General features: G+C 42.3%; 1 protein-coding gene and 1 long non-coding RNA gene across 3 annotated transcripts in view; one reads left to right on the forward strand and one right to left on the reverse strand.

Annotated features, from left to right (window-relative positions):
• The window catches only part of dscamb (Down syndrome cell adhesion molecule b), a 111506-nt gene that overhangs the window by 26990 nt on the left and 70407 nt on the right, over positions 1-14109 (forward strand). The window lies entirely within an intron of this gene.
• LOC114550200 (uncharacterized) lies at positions 4108-7002 on the reverse strand. 2 transcript variants are annotated; one of them, XR_003691654.1, is made up of 3 exons: positions 6836-7002; positions 6444-6727; positions 4108-4376 (listed from the first exon to the last, which is right to left on the reverse strand). It is a non-coding gene; the product is annotated as an uncharacterized LOC114550200 (long non-coding RNA). The 2 variants fall into 2 exon arrangements; XR_003691655.1 differs by lacking the exon at positions 4108-4376 and adding an exon at positions 4887-5106.

The raw sequence follows: 14109 nt of genomic DNA on the forward strand, positions 1-14109 counted from the left end.
AAACAGCACTGCCCTGAAAACGCAAGGGTTAGAGGGGGTAGCTCAATGCGAAGCACAACCCCCTGTTAACATAAAAATTGGCTCCAAATCCATACAGCTTGATGAATCACATGTCTTCTGACACAGGAAACCACAGGATCAAGGCAGATATATTCTGATTTTACATGGGTTTTACATGGTTAAGTATCAGCAACCCACATTTACATGCATAGGAAATAAAACGTTTCCCACAATATAGGACTTCCTGGAAATACTTACTAATACTAATACTAATTAGACACAAATCATTTTTTTTACTCTACCTCCATTTGGGATGCAGGTTAAAACACTCTGGACTAATGCCTCTGAATCCGATAATGTTGACAGATGTTAACTAAAAAACGTTAGTCATCCACTTCCTAACCCAGAAGACACCAGCCAACAAATTGAACATTTCTCTAAGCACCCCATCCGGCTGCCTCTTGGGGCCTGCAATTACCACTGTAGGAAAGAGAGTGTTTGTGTGTTAGGGTGGCATTGGAAGGTGGAGGGGGTGAGGAGTGGTGGGACTGTGTGAAACATTTTCATCTTTCAATCTGAATGCAGTAAGGAAGAAAAACGTGCCCTGAGGCAAATGTTGACGTTGCGTTCAGAGCTGCTCTGTCCTGAGCTCCTGCTCGGTATTGTTATAATGTATTTATATAACGCTGCTAAACGGTGAAACCTGTTCCACTTACATCTACATAAAGAAGTAATGTATTGCCTAAGGGTCAAAATAGAAATGCACACACACAGACACACACGCAGATGAGATCGTTAAGCAGAGCCCTCCCATTGCTACCCCCAACCCCTCAACACACCCTGCATTCACTGTTGATTCCCCTGCTCACTTGTCACTCGGGATTGCCAAAAAGCAAGGCACCATATGCCACTCTGTTTGTAAGTGCGACCAGCCCCTTTGTCATCTTAAATACACACGCACACATATGCACAGGAACACTCAGACACTGCCACATACACCTTTAATGAACACCCATATGCACACACACAGACACACATACGCACTACAGACACAATTTTCCTGTCACAGTCAAAGACAACAACAAAGTGCAATTCCCCTCAGCAAACGACTCTCAGATGATGAAAGTGAACGTTTTCTGCCTCTGATTTTTGATCTGCAGCATGGATGTGATCAGAGCGGCCTCACATTGCCACTCTCTTCTTTCCCTTTTTTTCTCTTTCTCTGCATTATGCAGTCTATTCTATTCCTCCCTGCTGTAACGAGAAACACACACACTAGACAAGAGCAAACAGTTTCCAGCTGCTTGCTAATTCTTGATCTGTTAGTCTGGCTAGCAGGTGTTTTCCAGGAAAATGGTGGCTTTTACCTATAGTTTCAATGGAGGGTCAACCCCGGTTCGCCCCATCCTTTTACTGTAAAAACTTTTTACCAATATTGCTGGCTTCTGCATCTTTATTCCCAGTTGACCAGTTTCAGTAAGAAACGTTGTCACATTCTAAACTGTCTGTAAACGGTTCATCATTATCATGCTGACTGGCTGACTGACAACAGTCACTGATTAACATATTGACTCCAATTCACTGTCTGGCTGGCCATCTAAATGACTGACTTCAGTGGAGACTTACCGTCTTGCTGGCCGGCCAGCTTACTAACTAACACAGCCACATGGCCGGTTCACTGACTCACTAATTAACTGACTGACCCACTAAATTCCTGACTCTTTGCTGACTGACTGATTGACTTGATGTCTGCAAACTGACCAACTGATAGTTGCCCTGACCCATCTGTTACTGGATGTGTTTTCACCGCCGTGAAAAGAAAAACCCTGCTCCTGCTATCGGCATGACGACTGTCTGACTGACAGGCACATTTCCATATTTTCCAATCAGCTCTGATATGGAAAGAAATGGGATGAAATGAAGAGATATGAAAAGAGTCTGGGAAGAAATAGTGTGTGTGTGTGTGTGTGTGTGTGTGTGTGTGTGTGTGTGTGTGTGTGTGTGTGTGTGTGTGTGTGTGTGTGTGTGTGTGTCTAAGTTCTATCTATCTTGTTGCATATTTGTCTATAATGTGCAATCAGTGTAAGAAAAGATTCGGAACAAGTTGCTGATATTGAACTGTTGCATGATTTGCACATTCAATTTCTTATTCACATATAGGCCTACATTTTTCCCCCTCAGCCTCTTAGGAGCTAGAACAGTGACAGTTAGTTTGGCATTTAGAGAGGAAAAATAAAACAGGCATTAATATTGATTCAATTTAGATTATCAATTATTTTAATTTTTTTCAATGATAATCTTCTGTTTTTTTTTTTTTATCAGTTTCAACTTTCTGTCACAGTTTTGGCATGGAGGGGTTTGAGGGGAGGGGGCAAGGAGAGTGTGATTTACATATAATCTGCATACTAAGGAGAGCATGTCTGTCTTCTGGACCCACAGCCTGCTCCGAAGCCCGGCATCACCACGTCTACTTGTACTAATAATTCTTCAGATTGTGGGGGGTGGGAGGGGGACCAAGCATCCTTCGGGGACCTACATTCACATGCAACAATTTTGTATTAGTGATTTACATTCACTGGGAATATTTGTGTGCATTACAGAAAGTAGGTATGACGTTTATATAGTTCAGCAAAAAGTAAGGGTGTGGAGGTTAACAAGAGGAAAGTGTTTGACACACACACCTCAACTTGAAAAATGTTAATATTTACATTAGTAGTATTATCTATCTGCAAAAAATGCTGGCAGTTTTGCAAATACAGAATAGTTTCTTAAAAGATGATGGGCGAAGTTATTGTGTATGTGCATGTGTATGTACAGTATTTGTGTGTGGACATATGCTTGTATAAGTGTATGTGCGTCTGTGAATGTAACCATGCATGCATGTATGTAGTGACTCATAAACCACGCTAACGAAAGCCGTCTGTGACAGCTGCTACATAATCAGATTACTACTGGTTCAATTTGGGCATGTGTGTGTGTTAATGTCTGGTCTTCTTGACTCGACCCAGCTCTGTTAGTATATATTAAATACATAATACTGTGTGTGTGTGTGTGTGTGTGTGTGTGTGTGTGTGTGTGTGTTGGAGAAGTGTGATGATTTGTAATTGTGATGGGACATTTTCTGGATAATTGTGATGGGATGTGTGCATGTCCAAAAGATCATGTGATCAGCACATATGCTTACGCTACATGTTTGTAGGGGCACTTTGGTTCACAGAAGGTATCTGAACTAGAACTGCGGAGCTTTAAAGGGAGCGTAGCGTTGTCAATGTGTCATACAAGCTGTGATTTTACATATTCTGCTCCATTTAATGCAGGCACACTAGCCCTCTCATCTTTTCCTTTCATCTTTAATTTTCCACGTTCCTCCTCTCACTCTCTGACTCTTGTTGAATTCTCTGAAGCTAATTAATGTTGAAAAGGACATTTCTTTTTTAGCAAAGTCCTCCAAATGTTTTTTTTGGCTTTCCCTTGGGGTCACCTTATCACATCTAGATTCTCATTTTTCGTGTATTAATTTAGTTTTTTTTTTTTTTTTTTTTTTTTTTAAAGTTCTGTTCTTTCAGTAACATGGTTTCTTTTTTACTGTTGAGTTCAGTATGCGTGTACCCAGACTTACTGTACTTCACATATAATTTAATTCTTGTCAGGGTACAAATCACGTACCTGCATGTACAGCAGAAGATTACTTTTTCACACAAAGCTACTGTAACATTCATGTATTTATGATCGTTCAATGCACTCTTTCTCTGTATAACACAAGGTCATCAACAGTGCATTATAAGTGTTCTCCGTGTCTTTCTTCAAAGTGCCTCAGCATTGTTGCAAGGCATCATATATTTAATGCCAGCTAACTTCCAGCTGCCATGTCTGACCTGGAATGCACCCGGAAAATTGCTACGGAAATTTCACCAGTGACCTCAGTCAAATTATATTTCTAGGCCAGCTTGTTGCCCCTGTGTGTGTGTGTGTGTGTGTGTGTGTGTGTGTGTGTGTGTGTGTGTGTGTGTGTGTGTGTGTGTGTGTGTGTGTGTGTGTGTGTGTGTGTGTGTGTGTGTCTCCAGTGTGGCTGTTGTGTCCACCACAATGGTATTTTGTCACCTCCCAGCTGGTCTTATCAGAGTCTTGCAGAGCTACGTGGCGTTGGAAAGGTCATCCACACCACAGGAGGCAGCATCCACACTGCAGACTCCCCACAGTGCTGTTTACACTGTCTCCTCGACTCCTTACAGGCCTCAAAAGACAACATGGTCCCTCTTTCTTTGGTTTTGGAGTTTTTATGTGTGTTTTCACTAGGGAAGGGGGTCAGTTGAGGTCAGAGGTCGATGTCACAGTCTCAAGGCTGCAGTGACATTTCCTTGTCTTTATTTCCACTCCTGAGCAAGAAGCAGAGACGGAGAGTGAGTAAGACGAGACAGAGAGGAAGGATTGCACAGAATGTCCTCAACTTCCTCATTATCTCCTTGGCTGCTTATGCCCTCATGTAGAGCTGGCTCATTCTGCTTCATTACTGTAAGGAGACTATCTTAAGGGAGGAATGGCAGGCTTCCAGTTGGCTCTATCAACCTGTCAATCACTCTGGTCTAATCTTAGCCTTGCCCCTCAGTGCTGCCCATCATTTCCTGGAACTGTGGAGCGGCGAGCAGATTCTGTGTGCCTAATTCCCCTAAAATAGATAAGGACTTTAATGGATGGCCTATTCAATTATGCAATGATGTTTTGTTGTGTTGTATCTTGTTGTTTGCTGTGGTGCTCCGTACTGCGTCACTCTGGTCTGCTCTTCTCACCTCTTCTGTTAACATATATCAGCTCAACTGCTTCAGTGTTTTTTTTTTTTAGACAAAATAAGTGGAATTCACTCCTGAGCTGTAGCTGACTTCCAAGATTTTATTTTGCATTACAAGCGGCACAAAATAGCCACCTTCAGGGACATACACTGTGCAATAGACATATTATAATGAATACTGTTGAATAGCTTCTTGCAATCACATACACATCTGCACACCAACACACGCACACACTGCTCTGCCACTCTGCCCGTCATTCTCTGCTGTTGTCACAGTAACCATCTCACCTTCCCTTCACAGTCCCACCCTAATGAGACCACTGGAGGACAGAGAAAAAGAGAGAGAGAAGCAAGGGGGTGGAAGGGAGATGCAGACACAGAAAAGCAGAGATATATCACAGGGAAGATAGGCAGGATGGAGGCAGAATTGCCATTGTCTTGTATCTGTTCTTTGCACATAAGGAAACCCGCTCTGTCGACTGGCCAGGATCCTTCTAGAAACAAAAGCCTCTGCCCTGCTAGCAACAGCCGCTAATTACTGTGTGTGCTCATGACCACACCACAAGCATTTCCATATAAAGCCAACGACATTATCGTTAATAGATAATTACCCTGCGCTGTATGATTTTTGACCACAAACACAGATTAAAATTCAATTAAAAGTAAAAATGTGTGCGGGTGCTGCTTGTTCTGCTTTGCTGAGTGGCTCCATTTAAAGTCAATAAAATCACATTTGGTGTGTTCGTGTATGTCATAAGACTGAACATGTGCATTTTGTTGATGAAAGACAAATATAAATAAAACTGAGTTTTATTATCAGGATAATATTATATGATTGTCTCACATCAAGGTTGATAAACAAATCGATACAGCATGTAGAAATAAAGACAGAAAACAAGGCAGAGCAGACTAGTAGTGTGATGTTAACATCTGTTCCTTTATGTGCTTTTAAAGTCTCTCCGTCTGCTGCAGCACCATAAAAGGTCTAAATGAAGTGAACGAGGCCTCTGGGCTCGGCACAGATTGGCAATTATACACCTCAACATTTCAGGAGACCTTTGGTGGTTCAGACCTGAGTATTTCATCTGGGAAAACACATCTGCCAAATGTTAATAGGCAGGCCTTTTAGATATAAATATAAATGTGTGCAACAGGTTAAGAGGCTCTCGGTTGGATGTGTACAGTGTGTGTACTTGAACAAATACAAGGTGTATAAAGATACATTAGTATTTTCAAACTTGTGATTATGTGACGGCTGCAGCGGTTGCAATTGAAATGGTGAAAATAGAACTATACAAATGTAATTTATACATGTGTTTTTTTTCAATAAGTAACACCGATATACTGTAGTCAGATAGTGAGAAAAGAAGCCGGTACATATTTTGTTGGCCGACAATTGGTGGCAGTAATACTCTGCCCGGCTGCAATTTACCATTTAAAAAAAGAAGAACAGTCTTTTCCGGTCAGTGCATTACAGCTGCGTGCAATTTGAGACAACACTACCCTGTCAAATGTACGCACTACACAAGTGATTACACAGTGTACACAGTGTACGACATGTAAGTGTACGACATGTAAGTGTACGACATGTAAGTGTACGACATGTAAGTGTACGACATGTAAGTGTACTCACGGAAGTATCCAAATTGAGACACACCTTCTTACTGTTAGGCTCCATTCAGACCCGGAACTGAGACACAGGCACACGAACACAGATGAGCAGTTTACAGTTTATTAGAAACGATGTTTGATAGTGGAGGAGGGAGGTGGCCAAGATAGCTGCTCCAGGTAGGGTCGAAGTTGGAGATCAGAAGGCGGGTGTGTGGCCAGGCAGTGAAGATGACGACTGGGTGGAATGGCTGGTTGAGAGCGGAGCGGCGAGGTGAGTAGGCAGCGAGGAGGCAGATGAAAGCTGATGAGCAGCGGGTCCAGACGCAGAATCTGAGCAGAGAAGGAATGCGTGAGCCAGAGTACAAATGAGGCAACAACCAAACTGGAAACAGAGAAAACAGGGATAATTCTCTCGAGCACAGAGTAGAGCCACGTTACCACGAGAATGGTTGCAACGAACTGGCGCTGAAGAGGTGAAGAGCCCGGGTTGATAACTGTTGGTTGAGTACTGGAATGATCTGCAGCTGGCTGGAGCAGAGCAGGTGAGAGTGGCCACGCCCCTTGACCTAGATCCTCTTGAGTGACATGTAACAGCCGGTGGAGACAGACACAGACAACACACACACACAAGGGAAAGGGGAACAGGAAAACAGGCAGGGACAGGGAGACAGACACCGATCCACAACACTTACACTCAGTTTTGTTGCACCTGTTGGACGGGAAATAGGTGGTGCTTGGACCTTGGTGAGAAAATAGTGAGAAGTCAAGTCAATTTTATTTATATAGAGAAGATGGTGAGAAGTCAAGTCAATTTTATTTATATAGCCCAATATCACAAATTTCCCTCAAGAGGCTTTACAATCTGTGCAGCATACACCACTCTCTATCCTTAGACCTTGATTGGCCCTTAATGCCGCATAACTTTCTGCAAACCATGTCTCTTTGGTAGAGCAGGGTTCACACTAGTCTGGATCAACGGAAGTACATTTCCAGGATAATTGCCTGACATTCGCCGCGTCCCTCCTTCTTAAACTCTGTTCGCTTCGGGAAACAACAACAAACTTTGAACTAGGGCGACTGGATAGCTCACCTGGTAGAGCGTGCTCCCCATAGAGGATTACTCCTCAACAAAATGGCTGCAGGTTCAACTTCGACCTGCGGCCCTTTGCTGCATGTCTTTCCCCCTTTCTCTCCCCTTTCATGTCTTCAGCTGCCCTATAGAAAAATGAAGGCCTGAAATGCCCATAAAAATAATCTTAAACTTGAACTAGCAAGCTACATGCTGAAAATGGCAAGTTTTGAAGAGAATTTGGATCGTGTAACAAGGTAGGCTTCTTTCAGGGAATGACTGTAGATTGACAAAGAACTCAACATTTACTATCTAACTAGGACGTTTTGGGACTGATTGGTGGGGATTGCTGTGGACTGCTGTGGACGAAGTACACACGGCAATACACTTGTAAGAGCAAATTATGTTTAACCATGTATCCAGCTAATTTAAATAGCTCACGTTACTGTATTGTGTGAACATTTAACTTTATTTAATAGTGTATGTGGCGTGCAAATGTTTGACCAAAACAAGTTCCTACCCGAGGCCAGAACCAGCGTCGCTGCGTACAGAGATTATTGCGCCCAAGACGATTGTGATTGGTTTAAAGAAATGCAATTCCCAGAATGTATTTGTGGTGTAGCCAGACCTTATTCTACAGCGCTGTGGAGATAGGTCCGGCAATGCAAGACTAGGTTCACACCTACACATATATTATATGTAAAGATAGACATCTTACATTCTCATGTTACAGACACACGGTTTTATTTGTAATTTACAACATGCACACTGAAGTGCACAGACAGCCCACATACAACACACATTCACATCATCTGCGTGATGAATGCCCTGACATTGCTTCAGCCCTAACAGTCCGCACCCTGTGATACTGTTCGCTCCCAATCAACTTCCCTTGTCAATATTTACTATCATCTGCCTCCACCGTTTCATCAGCTGCCTTTGCCATGCTCTGATTTCTCGCCGTCAACTTAATTAGTCACATCTCTTGGTTTAATTACATCAAGTGGAAGGAAGTTGCAATCTCAAGTAGATCAAATTAAGCCCTATGCAAATCCTGGAGTGTCTCGTTCCCGGTCTCTGTGGCAACAATGTCTCTATCTCCCTTATTTCTGTTGGGAGGAGTCACGCGAGGCTTGTCATCAGTTGCTAAATGAAATCTTACACTGGAAATCACCCCTATTAGGTGGTTAAGTGGTTGACTGTCTGTTTAAGTTCCCAGTGAGAAGTGACTAATCTCCCTGTGTGTGTGTGTGTGTGTGTGTGTGTGTGTGTGTGTGTGTGTGTGTGTGTGTGTGTGTGTGTGTGTGTGTGTGTGTGTGTGTGTGTGCCTGTGCCTATGTGTGTGTGTGTGTGTGTGTGTGTGTGTGTGTGTGTGTGTGTGTGTGTGTGTGTGTGTGAGAGAGAGAGACACACACGCACACAGAGAGAGAAAAGAGAAAGCAGCTTGATTTTCGAGGCAAAAAGTCATACTTTATTTCGATAATCTCGTGTTATTGATATACTGATTTTCACGCTATTCTCCTAATGTTGTAAAAGAAGCATACAAATATAAAAAATCTAAACAAATTCAAATATCAGGAGGCACCAAGGTAGCTTCTTTGCCGTAATTCTGGATTACATTTTAATTCACCTTCCTTACACAGGACTAAGCATGCCATGTAAAGGATTTGTAAATGTACGCATCACATCATGTATTGGGCTTTAATCTGCTACACATGCTTTGCATTAACAGGGAGATTTTCAATTATTCCTTATTCATTTTTAGAGGCTGTTATTCTGTGTTTTGGTGGACATGTAGTCCTCTATAATCCCATCACATGAAACAACTGGCCATTGCTCAGTGGTAACCTGGATGATCCCCAATATTAAATAATAGATTATGAGGCCACCTGTACAAAACAACTCAGGGTGTACCACACATAGTACCAGAGATGTAGTGGAGGGTAAAATTGTTTTACCCATCCTTTATTTTGTAAATTTTAGGAATGACAACAACAAAAATAACAATCATAAAAACAGTGATAGCTGTAACAATTCAAATCGAGAAACAAATTGAGAAATTATACTTAGTGACCATAAAGTGTCATAGTGACACAGAAAACACTGAGCTCATGAGTAGATCATATACGTAGAATAACCAAAACAAAACAAGACTGTACAGTATACTGTATATCGTTTGAAGATCATATATTTTCCATATTCATTTATACATGATGGTAATCTGGATCATATCCAGCTGTTTTCTCCAGGTTCCCTTTAGCCTTTGAATCAATTATGTCAATGCATTAAGGAATACAAAGATCACTACAAGCCTGTATATTAATATGTATTTGGTCTTTCTATGGGAGTATAGTTTGGACTGAAATAAAATCCCTTTCTTCTTGTGTAGTAGTGTAGCATTGGTTGACACTAAATGGCTCCATTAACGATCAAATAGAGGTAATTTGTGTCACGATCTGACATTAGTGAAGGGCTGCATCTGGCTGCACCCACTCTGTGTATTCAGATGAGCCAGGAGAGGCTGAGGGAGGGTAGACAAGGAAGGAGGAAGGGTGTCAGGCAGAGGAAGAGGAGAGATAGTGTGCAGCTTTCTCAGACAGCTGGGGATGTGCAGCTGTCTAGGAGGCTGGATTACTCCCTAAAGTCTGCCCTCGCAGGGAGAGGCAAGGAGGGAGAAGAAAAGAGTGAGAGAAAGAGAAATAAATAGAAATGAGACTGAAATGGGGACAGAGAATGTGAGGGATGATGACTGTGGAACAAAAGGGATTTGGGCAGGCAAAGACAAGGAAGGCAGTACAGAACAGCAGAGAAACAGATGTGAGTTATTGAGATGGAGGAAGAGAGCGAGAGAGACATGAGAGAGGGAGAATGATGGTAAAGATCATCCAAGAGTAAGATCAGACAATTAAAACTCATCAAAGCAGCTCTGCAGATGATAATCTTTTTTGATAGGACAGCTAGGTGAGAAAGGGGAGAAACATGCAGGAGATTGTCACAGGTCAGATTCAAACCCTGGACCTCTGCGTCGAGGCATAAACCTCTCAGTATATGTGCACCTGCTCTACCACTAAACCAACCCGGCCACATAACCTTCTGCATTTAATGTTTTGAAATTGTATTTCAGTGAATTCAGTGACAAATGTATAGTTAGTTATATCAGTGTGTGTGTTATCAGTGATATCAAGTCTCAATGCAATGCAAATGTGTTTTATTATGATTATGTAGTGGTTTTATTGTGTTTGTTTACTGTGGACTTTGCAATGTCTGGAGCACTGGACCAAACAAATTTTCCTGTGTGGGATAATACAGTTAATCTGAATCTGAATGTAATTATTGTTTTTACCGAGATATTATCAGGATATTAACTCTGTTATTACCCTGGATTAACCCAGTGTTAACCATGTTATTATTAAGATATTACCCCTTTATGGCATTGTTGTTGCCAAGCTGCAATCTAAAGAGCTACCTCTTCTAAATTTGAGGGCTTCATGTTCGTAATAAAATATAACACACCAACACATTAAACCATCAGTCTAGTTGGCCCCGGAAACAGTAGTTTACAAAAACAATGTCTCCATAAGGTCCATTAGTAGCTGTTCTGGAGCTTTCGGATGAATCACACCATTTTCTTCAGCAGATGGAGTTGATGTTCAAATTAATCAAAGTTCCTCTTTGAGTCTGGAAACAGCAGTTGACAAAAACAAGGTCAATTTAGTAGCTGTTTTGATCATATCACATGAGTTTCTTCAGCAAATGTATGTATCTTTGTTCTATAATATACCAATACATTTAGGTAAATACATGTCTAGCAACTTAGTACACCAAAGGCCAAAACATTGAAACAATATTATTTCAAACTCCCTTTGTTATTATTGGGTTTCCAGGCCTACAGCTCTATAAAGGCTAATACAGTACATGCTGAAGATAAATATATGCATGGTCCTGAGTATTTGAGCTTTGTACGGTCCTTTTGCTGTGTATGCAAGCTTTTTTCTTTGAACCTTCCATATCAGTAACTCAGTGAGAAATGTCTTCCCCAGAAACACCAATCGAAACACTGCTCTACATGGAGTCTGATTCTCAATATTACTCAGCGCCATGTCACTAGGAAAATTTCCTTTGCCTTTGTTGTCAGTTAAGATTTTGATTCTGATCAAAGTGAACATGAGAGATCATGAGATGGATCTCTAGCTCAGAACATAACAGAGGAGTGTGTGAGGCCAGTACCGGCTGGAGATCAGTAGCAGATGCTGCCAAAGAACAGGAACAGTAGCTGGCTGGCTGGTATAATAATCAGACTGTCTTCTGACCATGTGTTCCCCTCAGACTGAACTAATATAGTTTTTGCTGGGTAATGATACCGAGACGCAAGCTCACATTCCCTCGTAATTGATCCTGCCGGCTACCGCCACAGACTAACGAGCTAAACGAGGAGGAAAACCCTCCTAGCAACTGGAGGATGAGAGCAGTAGAGAGACACAGAGGGAGGAAGAGAGAGAAGAGGGATGTTTTAGACAAGCAAATAAATGCATGTGAGTCAAACTAAGGTATAAAGACGGGGAAAAGCTTCTAATACAAAGACAATGAGATTTTGATCTGTTGCTATGATGGCGGCATGCTGTAAGGAGATCAAAGCAGGTAGTGTAAAATGGTTGAAGAGTGCAGGAGCTGCTTGAGTATTCACTTTCTTTTTTTCTCTCTATTCCAGAGAGAATGAACAGAGAGAGAACGAGAGAGAGAGAGCACTGCGGACAGAGCACCAGTGCACGCTACCTCTTTCATCTTTGACAACATCCATGGGGGGATTGGGCTATTGTGAATTTGGAGTGAAATATTTCAAAGGGCTGTTGGAGTAGAGCTGGGGCTGGGCTTCTTGGCCGGGTTCAGGCTGTGTTTCAGAGAGATGAAACACACCTGGTTCCCACCCTTTCCTCTGATTAGATGAGGTTTTGTAGCTCATGCCACGGGCACTCACTGATTAATCTGGTCTTTATTTAATGAATGACTGATAGTAACAGATACAATTCTTCAAGCACATTTGTATTTGGCAAATTCATTAAAGGCAGACCTTTTGTTTTTAAATGAACTTGTCGTTGTTAACCTTTTTTTTTCCTATTTATTCATGTTATTTGTTAGAGGCAATGAAGTAGCCTAGAAATCTAGACGCACCCTATCGGCAGCACATGTAATTTGCAGCCAGGGGGTCTAGCAACTCTCAGTTGGCTTGGGAGCTGGAAAAGCCAAACTCTAGCCAGGCCAATCACATCGTGTATAGAGTCGGTGGGCTTAACATAATGACGGCAGACTTACGACGGTTCCGCGTGAATTCCCTGCGACTTTAAAACAAAGAAGATGGCTGCTGCTGCTGCTGGCGAACAGCGGTCTTTCGAATCGGCTTTGGCCGTGACTCTGGAAGACTTGGAGTTAAGCTTTTCTTTGAGAAAAGAACAAAGAACGGCACTGAAGTCATTGTGTGTGGAGTTTTGCCGACGGGATATGGCAAAAGTTTAATCTATCAACTAGCTCCGCTACCTTCTTCGCTCTGGTTGGTTGTAGCGCTATCCTATTGCGTGGAGAGGGAATTTGAAAGACAACCGTTTATCCCGCCCCTTGGATTGAGCCCTGCCAATGGCGTGTTCCCAGACCCAACATCTTGATGTGGGTCTGGCTTGTCAGACTAGCAATGAAGAACAATTTGTGTTAATCCGGATTTTGATCAGTTGATCTCAGTGTTAAAGGTTGCTAAAGGTTGCATCCCTTGGATTTATCTTAATTACTGTTGATAGATGGTGAGCACAATATAATGATGTTTTTCAGCAGAAAATTACAAAATCAATATGCCTATATACTGTATAAATATATACCACCACACACTATACATGGTCATGATACTGATACTGCAGAGCACACATCTAAACATTTGTCTCTCTCTTTCATACTTTCCTCATCCCTTTCTTGGATACAGGTAAGTCTTATTGATATTTTAAAGTGAAAAATGTTGATTTGGTGTCTGCAAATTGGGCTACTATCTGCACATTGTGAGAACAGCATTGGTGCTTCTCCCTTGGCTTTTAATCAATATCTCTCAGATATATATTGCTCATACTGTAGCAAATAAGGGGAAAGAGACAAACGAGCTAAACAATGCCCGTTTTGAAAGATTGGGTGCAGGCCCTGTCTGTGTGTGTGTGTGTGTGTGTGTGTTTATGTATTTGTGTGTTTTTCTCTGCAAGTGCGTGTGTGTATGCAAGCAATTGCATGCATGCACCTACTGTTGTCTGCCGAAACGGAGATGGAAGCTGCTGAATATTCATGGCGTCTGTGCTCGGTTGGGGCCGAGAGATAAGACGTTTATGTTCTTGCAGCCAGAGAGGGAGAGAGGGATTGTGTGAATGGGGGTGGGGGCAAAGAGGCCAATGGGCGCGGTGGAGATGTGTCGACATCAGTGGTTTAATGGTTTGAATCTAACTTGGGCCAATTAAAAGGCATGCCGCGTGCACCGGGGTGGGCTCCCATTCATTTCGGGGGAAATTGAGGTTGAAATGAGCCATTGACGGGCCACGTGACCACTGTGCATACTGAGTGGCAGGCCTGCAATGGCTCTCTCCAAAATGGTAGATAGAGGACAGAGGAGAGTCTTTGA

This window comes from Perca flavescens, chromosome 3 (assembly GCF_004354835.1).
Source record: "Perca flavescens isolate YP-PL-M2 chromosome 3, PFLA_1.0, whole genome shotgun sequence".
NCBI classification, from domain to species: domain Eukaryota; kingdom Metazoa; phylum Chordata; class Actinopteri; order Perciformes; family Percidae; genus Perca; species Perca flavescens.